We start from the raw sequence: 18,447 nt of genomic DNA, 5'->3' as shown, positions 1-18,447 counted from the left end.
TGACAAACCTTGTATAGCTTTTGATACCTTTTCCTTCCTTTCCCTACCTTTTCCTTCAAACCAAATATAGCCGTAAGAATTGCAAAAATTAAACTAGATTTTTTCCCTCACTCTAGTCCAATTCCAAAACTGCAAATTATCCTTGATTTGAAACTCAACAGATGTAGAATAGACTGAAAGCTCAATTCCAAGAAAGAATGTACAACAAAGTAAGGAAAAACAGGTTGGGAATTTGAGTGGGGGAAGAAATTGAATGAACAAAATACCATTATTAGCAGGGCAAAAATTAACCCATTGTTATCTAAAGATGTGAACTTTGGATAAAAATGCAAGAATAGAAGAAGACGTAGAAGTAGGGAAGAAAAGAAGGAATTATGGGAAAGAGTTATGAGAGAGCTGGGAAGGGGTAAGGGAGAAAGTAGGGAAGAAAATTCTGCTGTGGACAATTTTCAAGTTAAAAGATGATGTTGCCTGAGCAAATTAAATACAACTCTTGTATAGGAATACAAGCATAGATTTCCATGAGAAAAGTGAACTCAATTTCATTCTCATCCAACAATTCTGCTGACGAAACAGCTACGAAATTTGTATATGTATAATTATTTACAAAATTCAAGAAAAAAAAAAGAATATTCTTGAAGATCATGGTCCCCATGGACATAGCAATATGACTTGTTCAAAAGGCACTGGCAAGTATAGGTTGATTACTCTGTTCTTGATGGACAGAAGAATATAATGAGCACTGACATGTAGATAGGATCATAACTAAGGCCTTCTCTAAGTCTCTCGAAGGACGTCTTTGCACCATTGAGATAATGTACTTGGCAAACTCTGAATCGCATGGCAATGTGATAGGCCCATCGCTCGATAGTCCAAACTCTTCTTCAGACATTCTAAGCAATTCTATGAAGATGGGATTGCTGAGATATGCCAATGGAATAACAAAACGTTTTTGATCAGCCGTATACACAACAAAGTGGTCTTTAACAACCACTATTGCGCTGCATTCATCCACATCGCTTTGCATTTTAGTTCTTGGTGGTGAGATTCTTCTCCTGCCAATGGCTGCCATCTTCTGCCACTTTCTTACCATGGCTAAAAGCTTCCTATTGTTGATCATGTTTTGTAATTTGAGATTGAGAGAACTAAGGGCCTCGAGGATGAAGGAAGAGATTTGCTTAAGATTTTGAGAAGAGATTGTTTTGGGGGATGAAAAGAGCAATGTGCATAGCTTAGTTATATATAATTGCAAGGAGAGACAAGCCAGAAGAGACTGGCTTTCCTTCTGTCGGGTTGCATGGAATGCATAACCATGTGATGATTGGACTATTAAGTTCCATCTAGATTAAAGAGCTTGGCAACTTGGCACGAAAGATTGTTGAGTGAATGATGATGGCATTCATATGTGGAGGTAGTAGGGCATCACATCCGATGTTGGACTACTTTCCTCTCAATCGATTAGGTAGACGACATACTGGGTCCATTTATTTTAATGTGCCAATTCATTGACTGAAATTGTTTGCATGGCAATCACCAAGTACTGCTATACTGTTGAAGATGAAAATAATCTTGCGAAACATCCTACAAAGGAGTCAACATGATGAGTGCATGGTGGGTGAGCTAGTATGTATGTGAACCATCCACATGCTTTTGCTTGGTGCCCTCAACTCTGCCCCAAGATGAAACTGTTGGTTTTATCAAGTTTCTTTGTTTATTTATTTGATTTCATTTAAACCTGCAGTTCATTAAGGGGGTGTTTGCAAATGTCAATGGTTCAAAAAAAGTATATGGGCCTGTTTGGTTTATGGGAATTGGGAATTCAGAATTGAAATTGGAATGTGCCATTTCTATTTCAACTGTTTGGTTTGATGGAATTGGAATCCCATTTCCATTGGGGGTGAAATGACATTATCCTATTTGAGAGAATACCATTCTTTTTTCCTCCCTTGAAAATGAAATTCCATTTTAGCTAACTGATTCCAATTCTCTTTCGGATTCCTATCTAAAACAAAGACTATATGAATAGACTATTACGATTGTCATTTTGATGATTGTAGGGTTTGGGTGGCATTCCGTTGCTCCACTCGAGGTCGATAACAAACTTTAGTATTTATGATACCATTCTCAATGCAATGTTCTTAATTTGCCATACAACTTTTCCATGAGATTGCAAGAAGTCAAGAAAATGGACCATTAAATTTCTTTTTTATCCTTTCTTGAAAGGGTGAATGTGGACAAAAAAAAAATGAAAATAATAGTTGTGTCACATATTATACTCTTTTTTCTTTTAATTTGGTTTACTTTAAGGTAAGAAAAAGATAATTTCTTTAAAACCAAGCCAACACTAAAATCCCTCCTTCCTTGTTAGGTGACCATTCACCAATACTTATACCATATATATATATATATATTCTCATTCGAACAATCATGCATACTTAAAACCCTAAGTTTCACCAATCGCGCCTAATTTGATAAGTGGTCTCCACACCGGTACCCCCTAATCCGAAATATATGCTTTTATCTATATAACAAAGAAGTTGAAGATAACGAGCAACGACAAGTGGTGAAAGACGCTAGGACAGCCTTCTCTAAATCTTTGGATGGATATGCCTTTGCATCAAATTGATGATTTTCGAAACAAAGTCTGTTTTGCAAGGCTGTGTGATAGGCCCATCGCTTGGTAGTCCAAAACTCCTTTTCAGATTTTCTCAGTAATTCTATGAAGATAGGATTGCTGATATATGCCAATGGAATAAGAAAACGTCTCTTATCGCTTGTGTACACTACCTAATGGCCCTTACTCGTCACCCTTTTGCTGCATCTGTCTGCATCTCTCTGCATGTCAGCTGTTGGTGATGAGATTCTTCTCCTACCCTTCACAGCTAACTTGTGCCACTTTCTTGCCATGGCAATAAGATTGTTGTGGGTAACCATAAATCTTTATATGAGCTTGATCAGAAAAGAGCTTAAGCCTCAAATGACGAAATTTGCTTGCTAACAAAGAATATATATGTTTCGGAGGAAATTTTTTGTTGGACGAAGAAGGCAATAGGAATAGCTCAGTTATATATAATTGCAAGAGGCGACGAAACCATGCAAGCGTAAGTTTACTTTGTGTTAGGTTGTATGGCAAACAAAGCCATGTGAAATTTGGGTTGGGGAACTGAACTGACATTTTAGAGGCGGGCATGTCTGGGTTGTTGTTAAGTCATAAACATACCCTCATGAAGACAGTAGGCCATAATTGAATTGAATCTCAATTTTCCTGTCATGCACAAACGATTATCCAACATGTTGGGTCCAATCAATTCAGTTCCAACTCATAAATCTTATAAATGCCTGTGGTTTCTGGAATCAGATATTAATACAGGAAGGATGGTATCGTGAAACATCAAAAAATTCAGCAGTAGAAGCAAAGAATTTAGGCAAGTGGTGGGGAGCTTTAGTGGGATCATACATTAATTACTCCTTTCTTTCTGGCGTTACTCTGCTCGCTTTGGTATATCAAGCAATTTATACTTCGCCAGTCCGTCATCTGTTTTGGGAAAAACCACAAAAAAATGTACTTCTATGGGACATTAGTGTTGATGCTGACATCATGATTGTGTAAAATTGGCAAATCGGCTCAATCAAGTCTAAACCATTACACTAACCTTATCCTTCAAAATCATCAATGTATTGGTAATTTAATATATCTTTATATGAAATCAGGTCCATGATATTTTTTGGTGGTTGAAATTGGTAACTTGTGTTTTGGATAAATGTAGGGAACTTCTCTTCAAAGCTGTTGGCGCCAAGATGCAAATAAGCTAGTTAGGCCCTCCACGTAGATGTAGGCCAGGCCTCTTAATCCTTTTTATTTTTTTGAAAATTTGTATATTAAATCATAACCACCCTTTATAAAATATTCTAACCATGTTTTTGAATCATCATTGATCCAGATGGTCAAATTATTTGGATTGTAAATCATTCCGGCAATCGGTTCTATTTTACCCTAAATGCAATTTTATGTTAAAAATTGTTGATTTGGTCAGCAATCTGTTGACCTAGGTGGTTGAACTGTCGATCCGCTCAACTTGTTGAATGCTTTTTGACCATTTTTTATGTTTTTAAATTTTGGCGAGTCATTCGTTTGGACTAGGCGGTTGAACCACTGATCCAGAAACCAGTGCCCAAAGTGGTTCCAATTCCAGGTCAGTTTTTAAAACATTGATTACACATAATTAAGGATTGATGGAGTTTAATTCAGAATCTAAAGAGGCATATCTATTACTATATATTAAAACAAATGTGGTCACTTGGCCCACGTCAGATGGCCTCTCCTTTCTCTAGCTAGCTCTTTCCCAAACAAGGTTTTTCCTTAGTTGTTTCTCTCAAAATACCACTCCTTACACTCTCAACTTGCCACATCAGCAAAATCCCTCTCCCTTTTCCACCGCTATTTGTTATGGTTCACACTCATTCACATTTCTAACATTAATAAGAATTTGCACAAAATAATTCTTGGACTAATTTCCCACCTCTCTTTTTTCTCTCCATAGAGGAGTCGATTTAGACAGGGACTTTCCTGTATTTCTTCAAGTATTATATATTTTTTTATTTCCTTCTTACCCTTCGTCTTGCTTGGAGCTGAAACAAGGGCTCCGCCGTATTGGTTAACCCTTTCCTACAAACAGTGTAGTTATTCGAATGTTTCTCTTTTATCTTTCTTTTTCAGTGTTTATTAAATTTGAAGAGAAGGGAAAAGAGACATGGTGGATTTCTCCTTTTTGTCATGTATACTTTCTCCCCTCTATGTCTTACATAGAGGTTTTGACATAGAGGTCCTCCTCTTACTTTCTTTTCGATAATCTTTGAATTCCTCAGTGGTGATAACTATGCTTTCATTTGAATTTGTTGTTTTATTGGGCAAGTACTTTTTACCCAAGTTCTTTTATTTTACAGGAAAATAAAACAATGATCGTTTTATCCATAAAAAGCCACTATTAAAAGGGTCAACTTTATCCCATCCTAGTTTTAGCAACTAACTCCCGGGTGGAAAATTTGTTTACCCACCTGGAAGATGAGTATCATTACCCAGGTAAATGATATTTAAGGGAAATAAATTTTCTATGAACCCCACACAAATATTAAAATAGAAAAAACAGGTATTTTGGTCAATGGGAACCAAAATCCCATTGACCAACTTCTCCCCTCTCAAAATCCAAAAACCATACAGGCCCTTAGTGTTTGTTTTCATTGACGTTCCTTACTAGTTCGTCTATTATTTATTTTGTATTATACTAGTTTATTTTGCAGGATTATTGTTTTGGTTTACCTTTTTGAGGTTTTTATCTATATTTACTAGTTTGAATTGTATTTTTTTTTTTTTTGACAATTGTTCTTGCATTAGACAAAGAACAATAGAATTGAATCTCAGTGCACATGTTGCAAATCTAACTACACCTGTTACTTCTTCTATTCTCTTACTCGGGAGGGATGATGACTTCATGTGGATATAAGAAGTGGCAGTTTATAACAGTAATTCCATATTTTAAATCGAAAACACAATATTATGATTTTACTCATTGACTTTCTCACAACATTAGAGATTTAGAGCTAAGATATCATGAATAACATTGCAATAAAAAAAAATAGTGGTAATTTGGCTGGAAGTGAATAAGGGCAATATTTGTGTGTTATATTTTTTATTTTTTAATTTTAAAGAAGTGAATTTCCAAACATAATTTTTGTTTTCATTCCATTTGTTATTTAAAAATACTCTAAGGCTGCGTTTGGTAGAGGTGTAAAATCGAACTGGGGTAAACTTTACACCCCGGTTCGATTTTGCAGACATTTGGTAAACATATAATTTTACACTAAAATCGGTGTAAATTTACATGTTTACCATTTAATTGCATCGATAATCGATGTATTAAATACATCAAAATTATCGATGTATTTATTACATTGCTCACTCGCTCTCTCTCTCTCTCTTCTTCTTCTCCTTCTCTCTCGCTCGCTCTCTCTCTCTCTCTTCTCCTTCTCTCTTAACTGAAAGTGGTGTCTATCGGCAGCATCGGAGCAAATCGAGATGGGCATTCTCCTTCACCGCCACCACTTCCGACGGGATTTGATTGGGGGAACTTGGAGGCCTATTCAGATTGGGTGCAACCCCATTGTTTCTCTCTCTCCCTCCATGGCTGGAGCATCTCGTAGTTCCTGGGCATTTTGTTCCCGTTGTGCCTCTGCTGGTAGCATGGGGACTTGAGGATCTGGTAGACTGACGGGGCATAGGGAAGTGAAAGGCAGAAGCACAGACCTCCCTCCATGGCTGCAGCATCACGCACATTGGTTGTCAGTTTCTTCAACTCAGTCAAGGCAGCCTGATTCAAATTCCACAGGTTGGTTTGTCAAATTCGAACATGGTATTGGAAATCAAGCGAGGCACCCCGGTTCCGCCCTTCTCTCTCTCTCTTTCTTCTGATAAATCTCTCGCTGCAACAAGATATAACTAAACAAGATGAGTGTAAATGGGCACAATGGCTGGTCCATATTTTACACTCTCACCGAACCATCGTGTCTCAACTCCATTAGTGTAAAAGTGCATTTACACCGGAAACAAATGCAGCCTAACTAACACTTTAAATGTTGAATTATGTCTATGGGATCCCTGTTTAAGACCATTTAATGTGTGAAAGGTGTCCCATTAGACAAGGTGCTCACACTCGTATCTCTGTCTTTATATATCTTTAATCTTTTACTCCCCAAAAAGATAATTGTCCATTATGATTGTGTTGGTTGCAGTGCAAATTTATTTGCTCTGATGCAAAATTATGGTAGTGCAAATGATCATGAGAAGAAAAAGAGATAAACAGTGGTCCCTGTTTATTTTGCCACAGATTGTGGTCCAAGTATACAAAATTTATGGCGAAGAGCATGAAAATAAGAGTTTGATATCAACCTCAAGTGTTGCACCAAACACCACCCTGACATCTTCTCCTGTAATCACATGCATTCCAATTAACATCTATAAACTTGGCTCATCTCCTCTTGTATCTACTTAGGACAATCTGTGTCTGTTTGCTAAGATATGGTGTCCTTGTGAGATCCAAGTGGACCTCCATCCAGAAACAAACCCATCCTATCTTCGTACTACGTCCCTAATTGCATGAGATTAGAAGATCAGGTACATGTATAGGCCCACGCTTTAATTCAGTAATTTTCAAATATAAGGCCCCTTCTGGAAGAACAAAGCTTTCTCATGAAATATTGGTTTTAAGCCGTCTGGATGAGCTCAAAACCACCTCCCAAAAGGAATCTAAAAATCTAAATATTACTAATTCATGAAATTCCCATTCATCTGGTAATTATGATTCCCAACTGGGCCTTTGAGGGACAATGGGCAAAGACCCATATAGGTGTTACGGTGGATTCATCAAGATTCTCCAAAACCTAATTGAAGGTCCATGTACGCATCTTGACACGCCAATTCCGTATGGATTTTGGAAAATCTACTACCTATTCTTAGTTTAACATATACTAAAAAGGAAAAATTTGGGCATCCCAATCCAAACATGAGATTTTGTATCAGTTGATTTGAAAGTTACATCTATATATATATGGCAGTTGAATTTTGGGCAGACAAAGTTACATTAACGCTATGTTTGGTTTGAAGGAAAAGGTAGTCCTTTCCTTTCCCTGCAAACATAGCCTAATGGTCTGGTTTAGAAAAAAAAAAAAAAAAAAAAAAGGCTAAGTTGGTGGTAAAGCAGTTGGAGTTTCCACTTGGGACATAGTTTAGGCCACCAAGCAAAAGCGAGTAGATCCATGATTCATAATAGTAAGCCCACTGCCCACCCACCTAGACAAGTTGGGTGTTCAGGTGAGAAAAGGATGGGTAATGGATGCGTGGAATCCGGATCTCCTTCCCATTAGAATTCTTTCCACATTTACTCATAATACACTACTCTCGGTGAATTGGGAACATCTCCCCCTGCATAATACTATGTAGAGGATTAGATATTCTCTATGTATGATTAAGATAAACATGAACAAAATTGTGGTGGGCAGGAAATCCGGGCTCGAATGTGTGTGTCCCCACAATGCTCTCATCATGCTGATTGTTGTTTCGAGAGATTATCTTCATCTTCAGAAGTATAGCAATACTTGAGTTTCAGTGGTCACCAACAATTTCATAGTCTATGAGTTGGCACATTAAATTAGTCGGACCCAGTATGTCGTCTGTATAGCATAACCGATGGAAAAGAAAGGAATCCAATATTGGATGTGATGCCCCCATACCCACATGTACATCAGGTCAGGACCACTCACGTACCCAACAATCTAGCCATCATGCCAAGTTGTCAACCTCTTTAGTCTTGAAGCATAGCTCTTAATAATCCAATCATCACATGACTATGCATCCCATACAACCCAACACAAGGAAAGCTACTCTTCTCTGGCTTGTCTCCGCTTGCAGTTATATATAACTAAGCTATGTCCATTGCTCTCTCCATCTCCAAAACAATCTCTTCCTTTAATTTTTTCCTCAAGACCCTTATTTCTCTCAAGCTCACACTAGAAAACATGATCAACAATAGGAAGCTCCTTGCCATGGCAAGAAAGTGGCAGAAGTTGGCAGCCATCGGCAGGAGAAGAATCTCATCGCCAAGAACTAAACTGCAAAGGGGTGTGGATGAGTGCAGTGCAATGGTTGCTGTTGAAGACCATTTTGTTGTGTACACGGCTGATCAGAAACGTTTTATTATTCCATTGGCGTATCTCAACAATCCCATCTTCATAGAGTTACTCAGAATGTCCGAAGAAGAGTTTGGACTACCGAGCGATGGTCCTATCACATTGCCATGTGACTCGGCGTTTGCAGAGTACATCATCTCAATGATGCAAAGACGTCCTTCAAGAGAATTAGAGAAGGCATTAGTTGTGACCCTATCTACATATCGGTGCTCATTATCTTCTTCACTCCACCAAGAACCAGGAAATTGCCCTATACTTGTCAATGGATTTTGAACATTGCTATAGCCCATCAGGACCATGATCTTCAATTCTTCTTTCTTTTTGTATATAATTATACATATACAAATTTTATAGCTGTATCATCAGCAGAATTTTTTAATGAAAATGAAATTAAGTTGATACAAATATGTTAGTATATATTCCCATACAAGAGTAGTACTTTTTCCAGCAACCTAACCTTTATCTTGAGAAGCGCCACCTCCTTAACCAAATTAAGTCGAATTGTGATTCAGTGATTTCTGTCCAAACTTTTTTTATATATGATAAATAGCAAACATTTTAGCTTAAAAATCAACCCATTGATCATTTTACACATGGGATAGAAAATCTTGATTTACCCTTCAATGGGCCCTACCAAAAAAAAGAGTTCTGTTTTTATAGTAGTTCAATATTGTTTTCCAACTGTCCAAGAAAAAATACGATCACCCAATCAGATTGAATATTCTCTCCTAGATGATCTTCCAAATTGGACCTTAGATTGCTGGTTTTGGCCTTCCATTAAATTTATTGTTATATTTAAATGAGCTAAGCTCTATAAGAATTGTGTCGCCATAACCAGGTCCACGTATTGGGCCTACAAGTCTGATTTAATATCACAATATTCTTGGTCATATTTTGGGTAGTGCTGGTATTCTAGCCTTTTTGATAAAAGTGGAATTATTGTAGAGGACCTCTGGGTCTGGGGTCGCACTATACCTTGCAGATATAAGGTTCTAATAGTTGAGCCCATTGCGGGCCCAGCTTGCTCTCTTTTGACATGGCACATGGAAGCGGTTGGCCTTGGACTGGGCCGAAGATGATCCCCATACCCTGTGTTAGATTGGAGTCTGGATATGTTAATAAAAAACAACACTAATTTGCTAGACCGTAAGAATCACACACAAGCATAAAATTTGGTATGTGGCATTGCTAGTTTGACTCTTTTAAAAGTTACGAATAAGTATAAGGGTTCATTTGGTTCATTTGGTTCACGGGAATAGAGGTTGGAATTGGAATTGGAATTGGATTGGGTCATTCCAATTCCCAGAGTTTGGTTGGGTAGCCCATTACCATTAAAAAGAAAAAAAGAAGGTTATTTGAAGAGAAATTCCCTTACATATATTAAACACAAGTTTTAGTTGCAAAGATACTTAGTTCTATGTAAGAAACATTAAATTGCAAACAAATTTTTCGAGGATAAGATTAATCCTATAGTTTAGATTTGATTGAATTGATCGAGCTCCTCTCATTTTTACACAATCATCCTTAGAGTCAACCAAACTACATCCAACTTAGGCTTATCCAAATAAACCAGTAGAAATCAAGTCAAATAGAGTCCCATAGGATTTGAGTTGGCCTGACAAGTTTCAAGCAGCAGCTTATCTATTTGATGTTTTATCTAAATAATTCAGATCATCTATCATTTTCATAGTTTCTTTTTCTGTTAATAAACATCCTCCCAAATGACAACGTTTGTTTTATTGGATAGTCCCTAAAACAACGGGTGAAGAATAAGTTGTTTCACATACCAAGGTGGGAAGAGTCCTAGAGTAATAGACCAGAAAGTAAAAAGAATACTAAATCCCTACATGCAGTCACATTGGATGTTCAATTTGTTTGGACAAAGATGGGTGATGAACTCCATTTTTACTTCTAAGGGGGTGTTCTTTTTTCTTTTGGATTTTGAGAGTAGAGAAAGTCGGTATCCCATTGATCAAAAAACTTATGTTCTTTTTCCAGATTTATGTGGAGACCAGGGATAGTATATTTTCCTAGGTATACCTATTTCTTAGGTGAGTAAATAACTTTCCCACCTGAGGGGAAAGATGGCAACACTTGAATGGGATAAAAATATCCATTTTAATAATGGATTTTTATGATTAAAATGTCCATTACCTTATTTATATGGAAAATAAAAGAATATAAGTAAATGCACTTACTAAGTAAATCTTTCCTAGGAAACACTTACCCAAATAAATACATTTAAACCAGATAAATAAATTACCGAAAAACAAACGAGGCCTAAAAAACAAGGGTCATGTAAATTGCCTACAACAAAACATATGGTCCCCCACCACTTGCCTTCCTTCCTTCTATACCCCCATTGCTTTGTATCTACTATGTACCTGTTCTTTTGGCTACTGGCCTACTACTTTTAATTATTTTTTCACGATACTATGTATCTGACACTTTTGACTCTTTGCAGGATTTATGAGTTGGCACTGAACTTATATATGGGATCAAGCATGCCGGATAATTGTCTAGGACAAGAAAATTGAAAATCAAGTCATGCATGTGATGACCTATTGTCTATTACCTTCATGAGGGTATGGTTATGACTTGACAACATCCAGAAATGCCCACCTCTAAAATGTCAGATCAGTCCTCCAACCCAAATTTCACATGGCTTTGTTTCACAAACAAAAGCTACTCTTACATGATTTTGTGGCCTTTATTATATATAACTAAGCTACTCCCATTGCCTTCTCCATCCAGCAAATAATTTCCTTAGCAATATATTCTTTGTTAGCAACCAAATTTCATCCTTTGTTGCTCAAGTTTTCTTTTCATCAAGTTTGCATTAGCATCTCTCTCCACTTATACCAATGATACTTGGGCTGCGTTTCAAAACAATGCAAATATGTAAATTATAAAACGGTTCATATAAATTGTAAAGTTGGGTTAATTTTGCACTGATAAATTTATCTTCTTACCAAACAGGCTTTTACCTGTAATGGTAATGGATGCAAACACGAATTTCAATAAAGCATATATTTTTTTATCAAAAGTCCACTTGAATGCAAATTTACTTCTTTTTTTATTGATGTACTTTTACATCTTATTATCAATGTAAATATGCATTGGAAAATGCATTTTCTGTCATTTGTCAATACATAAATGTAACATTGTCAAATACAGGCAAAAGTGAACCAAATTACAAATTTACCCTGAACCGAAATTTACAATCCATTGTAGTTGAAACTGATTTCAGGCTCGAAATAACATCTGCATTTACATGTGCCTAACTTCTTTTTTGCTACATAAAATCATATATTAGGGGGTACTGGGGGTAGTTATTTTATTGAATAAAGCCAAACTGGCCTCATGAATGATGATAAGAACATATAATTCATGGATGGACCTTTGTCTTGAATTTGGATCACTCTAATTTTCGAATGGTGATGGGATGTCCCATATCAGATCAGCGCAGGTTTTGGGCTGGGCCTAAAATATTAGGATCGATCAGCGTCCATGACTGCTCTAGGTTGAGTTAGTTAGAACTCAGAATAACGCGCGGATTAGATGTGTGAACTGTGAGTGTTATTTAAAAGCAAGAGCATCCTTGCTAAATCAATAATTTATACTAAATACACAATTGCTGAAGACATCAAAAGATTCGAGTTGGGCTAGACGGTTGTTGGGCTGAAACTTCTGTGCTGGTCCTGGTCCTGGTCCTGGTCCTGACCCGAGGTTGGGCTGGATAGTTGTTGACCCAAAAGATTCGAGTTCACCAAACACTTGCTTTTCTCTTTCTATTCCCAGCCGTTGCCCATCCATTGAATGTTTGGATGCTTAAGTTCATCTATATATGGCAGTTTTGAGCAGACAAAGGTGCCCTGTGTGGGGCGTGTTTGGTGATAGCCCTTCAAGTAAAGAAAACACATTAATGAGAATGGGTGATAGCCCTTCAATGGTGACCGTTAAAGACCATTTTGTTGTGTACACAGCTGATGATGAGAGACGTTTTGTTATTCCATTGGCGTACCTCAACAATCCCATCTTCATAGAATTGCTTAGAATGTCTGAAGAGGAGTTTGGACTACGTAGCGATGGGCCTATCAGATTGCCATGCGACTCGGTGTTTACAGAATACATTATTTCAATGATGCAAAGGCGTCCTTCAGGAGACTTGGAGAAGGCCTTAGTAATGGCCTTATCTACTTGTCCGTGCTCACTATCTTCTTCTCTCCATCAAGAACCGAGTAATATTAATCGGTCTATACTTGTCAATGGGTTTTGAACAAGTCATCATATTGCTTTGAATTTGGCCCATTGGGAGTTTGATATACAAATTTTGTACAAAGCTGTATCATCCAGCAGAGTTTTTGGATGAAAATGATATTGAGTTCATAACTTTTATTCATGCAAATGTAATTGTTCCCATAAAATAGTACTACTTGTTAACATAACACCATAGCCGCACAGTAGAAAGATCTCCCTATAAGTGATAATAAATAGTACAAGAAATTATTGTTCTCATACATGATGCCAGAAACACTTTGATCAGTGAAAACCCCCATGGATTTTGATGAAAACCCACCTGATTGGTAATCACATTTTTTGGTTGATTTGTTATAAGTTTTTCAGGTATCACAACATTCTTGGTCATAGTTTGGGAAATCAAACAAACACACACTCCTACAAGTTTGATTTAATATCACAGTATTCACGGTCATAGTTTCGAAAGTCAGCGCTGGTATTCTAATCCTTGTGATTGAATTTTTGTGGAATTATCGCAGAGGACCTCTCTGGGTCTGGGTCACACAACACCTTGCAGATAAAAGGTTATAATAACTGCTCCCATGGCCTATAGGGATGCAACTCAGACTATTTGGGTCAACCCAACCCTAAAGGCGCAAGCCTGTCTAACAGCCAAAGTTCAAAGTTTTTCTCGCAAAAACAAGTACAGGGGGTTCTTTGTAATTTATCCATTATATAAATATAAACGCATGTATATATGTATTTGTTTGGACAAGTTTGAATTAGGTTGAGCCTAAGTTAGGTTGTTCTGGACTCAGATGGCTCAAGCTATTCAATGTCTCAATCCAACCTCAACCCAAATTTAAGCCCGGCCCAAGATTTCGGTCCAGACCCAACTCACAGCCTGAAAATATAGGTCCAACCCAAGCAAAATCTCAAGTTGGGTTGGATGGGGATCAGGTTAGACCCGCAATGGCCCATGGCCCATGACCAGGGCTCAGCTTGGTCAAATGTATGTGACACACTGACATGAGTGTGGTCATCCGGAGATGATCCCTATTCCCCGTGGTAGATTGGAATCTGGATCGGCTAATAACAAACAGCACTAATTTACTAGACTCTATGAATCACGCACAATCAAAATATTGAAATGGAATACTGATAATTTGACTCCTTTACAAACCGCGAATTCGTAAAATGTCTCTTCAACCAGTCCCGATCTCTCCTGGCTTAGGATTCTTTTGTATTTAGGAGATCCTAATGCCCTTTCATCTTTTTAGCCCATTTATTTTTCTTTTAATTTAAATGCTATTATTTCTCTATTGGTTTTGAAATTTTATCCTTAATTTTGTTTCAGTTTGTACAAATTTTCACAAATAAAAAAAAGGAATTAAACAGTCGTAGCTTTAGAATTGATTTTTTTTTTCTTTGTGATGTTTAGAATTGATTGAGTCGACTGAGTTTCTCTGCCAATTTTACTTAATCTACATTAGATCAGAAACAAATCACATCCAGCATAGGGTTATAATAAATCTGCAAAAATCAAATCAAATAGTCCCACAGGATTAGAGTTGTCCCGACAAGTTTCAAGCAGTAGTCCATCTATTTGATGTTTCAAATAAATGGTTCGGATCACCTATCATGGTTTAGTTTTGGACTAATACACATCCTCCTCCTAGAGGAGAAACTTTTCAGTGGGTAGTCCCTAAGGCTCAGTTTGGGAGGAGTATAAATACAAATACCTTAGAGTGCAAAACCTTGTATTTTATACATTTATCTATACATATTTTGAACTTGTATCACAGAATAAACTCGTATAAATGTGAAATCAGGGGTCTTTTGATCATGAATTTCACATATATCTATACATATTAAATGAAATCTAATTGGACTCATATTCTAACTAATCAGATCAAACAGGATTGGATCCGCATCCAATTATCAAATGCATGCAATTTTTAAAATCCAAACCTGATCTATCCATATATAAACGGATCATTCAAATCTAAAATAATCGGATTCTGTCCTAGATTATTAAGTCTGATACAAACAACCTGCTTTCTATTTGAAATCAAAGGAGCCTGCGAACGAAATTTGCCTTCTAAGGCTTGGAAAAAAATTTGAGTGGTTACAACACATTTAGATACTTGCCACATTGGACCCAGGCCTCGGTCTATAATTGATGGATAGCATAGGGCCCATTTGGCGTGTCTTTTTGGGAACATCCTCTGGTAGTTCTGACATGCAACAAACACATTTAGTTTTTACATGAAGATTTAAGCAGCCTAAAGCACATTTGGCAAGCACACGTCTTTCTGTGTGTCCTTCCGTGTCTTTCTGCGTGAGAATAAAATACGAAAGACATGGAAAGCTTCATTTGAAGCTTCCTGAAATCAGCCCAAAATGGGATTCTCGTATCTTTTTGGTGCTCTGTCTTTTGACAACTAGATCTTCCGCAAGACAAACAGGAATAGACTGAAAACCAATCTTCCTGACTTATAAACAGCCAAAAGATCGCACGAAAAGACATACCAAATAGGCCTGTAATTATCTTGAAATTTTTTATGGCCTATTTTACTAAATAAGAAAAAATAATAGTATATATAATATATTGTGTGTCATTTTATATATAGATATATTTTGCAGAGTGAGCCAGGACCAGGCCGGGCCTAAAGCGTTGGGCCCAAGCCCAGAAATTTGCAGGCATGGCTCGGCTAGAAATGATCGCCTCTGTTGTTTAGCCTATCAAAAAAACAAAAAAAAAAAAAAAAAAAGACCTTTGACTAAATGGAATATAGGTAAAATAATAATTACTCCCTGTGTAAATTGGTGAACGTGTCCGGCCTGAAACGCTCTAAACAGCATACGCTGTTGGGGGCCAACAGCGAAAGTTAACTCTAACTAAATTATGTATTTCAGACTTTAACCTTTAAAAAGCCCAACAATAAAAATGGGCCTAGATTAGCTTAACCCAAGTGAAGCCCAAATTTGCTTTGGGGTAGAAGTACAGCACTTGGCGCTGTGGAATCTCACACGTAACACCCAATGGAAATTAGTTGCTACAATTCTATGGGTGGGCCCAAAATTAACCCACAATTTAATGGATGGGCCCAATACTTGTAGGTTGACCATTAAACAATTTAAGAGAAAAATTTAAAAAAAAAAAAAAAAGTAAACGGATTTTGTGATATTTTGCTGATGATGGATGAATAAAAACAAAAAAAAAGAAACAACAAGATGAATAACGGGTTCCTTTTGTTGTTTTTGTGTTAGAAAACAGAAACCATTCACGTTTTTATTTATTTACTTTTGAAGCTCAAAAAAATGTTTTTATTATGCTTATTTTTAAAACTTTCCATACAAGCAAAAACATATATTCTTGATTGTATATTTCTAAAACTTTCCATATTTTTTATTTGAAGCTCTTAGGCATTTTGTCTAAGCGTGAGTAAAAATAACAAAAGTGAATTAATGTCCATTCTATCAGCTGAATATCGTGTGTTTCATGAACTACCAGAACAAAAAAAAAGCATGTTTTTACCAGAGATTCAAGAATTCATTTATTTATGGTTTCACTTTTTTAATGTATTTTTTGTTTTAAGAAAAAAATATATTTTCTCAAACCATTTATGTGATCTTGTCATCTTAAAATCACAACAAAGATGACAATTCATGTTGACAACGAAAACAGTGATTGATTGTCCATTTCTCCTCATAAGTTGGTAATTGGTATTGAAAATCAGCTTTCGAAGTAGTTAGACATCACGTCTAATTAATGTTATTATTTAATTTATTGATTTTTCTATGTTTCTTCTCTAAATATCCTGAGTTCGACCCTTTTGGCACATCTTCCATGGAGTCCCCAGTCCGGATCTGTTTCTCACATAGCACTCTTCGTACCAATCTCACAACCGTCTCAATCATACATCGACAACTTTTATCATTTTTTTTATTATTATTCATGGAGAGATATCCAAATATACAGTGAAATGGGGTCGTGAGATATGTATTGTGAAGAGCAAATTCCGATTCTCTTTTATGGTGGATTACCATCATTTCATTTGACATACAAATTTTTAAACAAATAAAATAAAACATTATGAGGGCTTAGGTAGTTAGTTTGAACTTTTGAAGTTTGAAAACAAACAATCTGATACATCCACTGAGATTGATGTGTTCAAACTTCAAAGTCCAAACTACTCCAAATACGCATCTGACTAAACAATTTCCTAAAAGGATTAGTATCAATTTTACAATTAATGACTTTTGTCTCCTAATTTTTTAGACTATGCAAGTGACAGAGAAGTTATTGTCAAATGGGTATAGACTTTAGAACTTAAGATGGTGAATTGATTGATCAAATATGATATTAATTAACCCTATAGTTTGGACTTTGCTTTGTCAAGTCTGGAGGGAAAAAAAAAAAAAACCTAAGCCAATTAAAACATAAATAACGGTATGAGAATTGTGGCGTATGTATGTGTTATAAAGACTGCTTAATTAGCATGGGCATCCCTCATCTCTGCTGTCTTCCTTCAACAAAACGTGTTCATATAGCTTTTTCTTATTAAAGGAAATTGCAGTTGGGGTTTCGTCCAAATACATTAACGTAAAATGGTTTTGTGGCTTATTCTTATTTTTTTATTTTATTGCACGTTTTCATCTTTCATGAATTGGCTTACTCTTATTCTTATTTTTTTATTTTATACCATTTCATAGGTAGTGGTGTAAAGTGGGTTGTATCGGGTCGGTTCATGGGCACCCATGCAAAGTGCAGGGCCCATGGGCCATTACAGGCCGTATTGCCCTCCCTAGTGAAAATTTTGGGGGTCGGCCCGGCATGGCCCATGCGGGCCTATGCCGTGGCGCGGACTGGGCTGGCCTGTGGGCTGAGTCTTCGACCAGGTCGGACCGTGCATCGGGTCAAAGTTATTTATTTAAAAAAAATGACAAAAAACTTAAAATTTTAATCTTATATGAATTTTGTGCATAAAATTGGCTTATATATGCAATAATTAAAAAATTAGTATAATAAATTTAAAAAATATATATTTATTTTATTAATATATTATATATTATATATTATTATATAATTATAATTTATATAATATTATAATATATTATATACTATATATGCAATAATTAAACCGGCTTAACCAAGACCGGTTTCTTTTTGTTTGAGATTGACTAGGTTGGGGACATTAAAACCCAGCCTGTTCTTATAACCTGATCCTACCCATTTGATTATTTTCCTCCACAAAACTCCATATCGATACATGGATGCTCCACACATTCTCCTCCATTTTAACTGTTCATATGAAATGGGTAAGGTGGTGTTTGATAATCCTGAAGCTTGATGCCTGAAAAGTCAAAAAGCTATTTTTCAGGTTTATGTCAAGGGTAAGGTGGTGTTTGATAATCCTGAAGCTTGATGCCTGAAAAGTCAAAAAGCTATTTTTCAGGTTTAAA

At 36.4% G+C, this 18,447-nt stretch overlaps 2 pseudogenes across 1 annotated transcript; one reads left to right on the top strand and one right to left on the bottom strand.

Moving 5' to 3' along the window:
* Positions 1-676: 676 nt before the first annotated feature.
* On the bottom strand, positions 677-1,093 carry LOC148849422 (auxin-responsive protein SAUR67 pseudogene; annotated as a pseudogene).
* Positions 1,094-8,494: 7,401 nt separating this feature from the next.
* Positions 8,495-9,144, top strand: LOC148849421 (auxin-responsive protein SAUR68 pseudogene; annotated as a pseudogene). The gene has a single exon (XR_016100251.1). The product of XR_016100251.1 is annotated as an auxin-responsive protein SAUR68 pseudogene (transcript).
* The last annotated feature ends 9,303 nt before the right edge of the window (positions 9,145-18,447 follow it).

This window comes from Nelumbo lutea, chromosome 6, assembly GCF_056320005.1.
Source record: "Nelumbo lutea isolate HS-2025 chromosome 6, American lotus-T2T, whole genome shotgun sequence".
NCBI classification, from domain to species: Eukaryota; Viridiplantae; Streptophyta; class Magnoliopsida; order Proteales; family Nelumbonaceae; genus Nelumbo; species Nelumbo lutea.
This window is presented reverse-complemented; position numbering and strand designations above follow the sequence as displayed.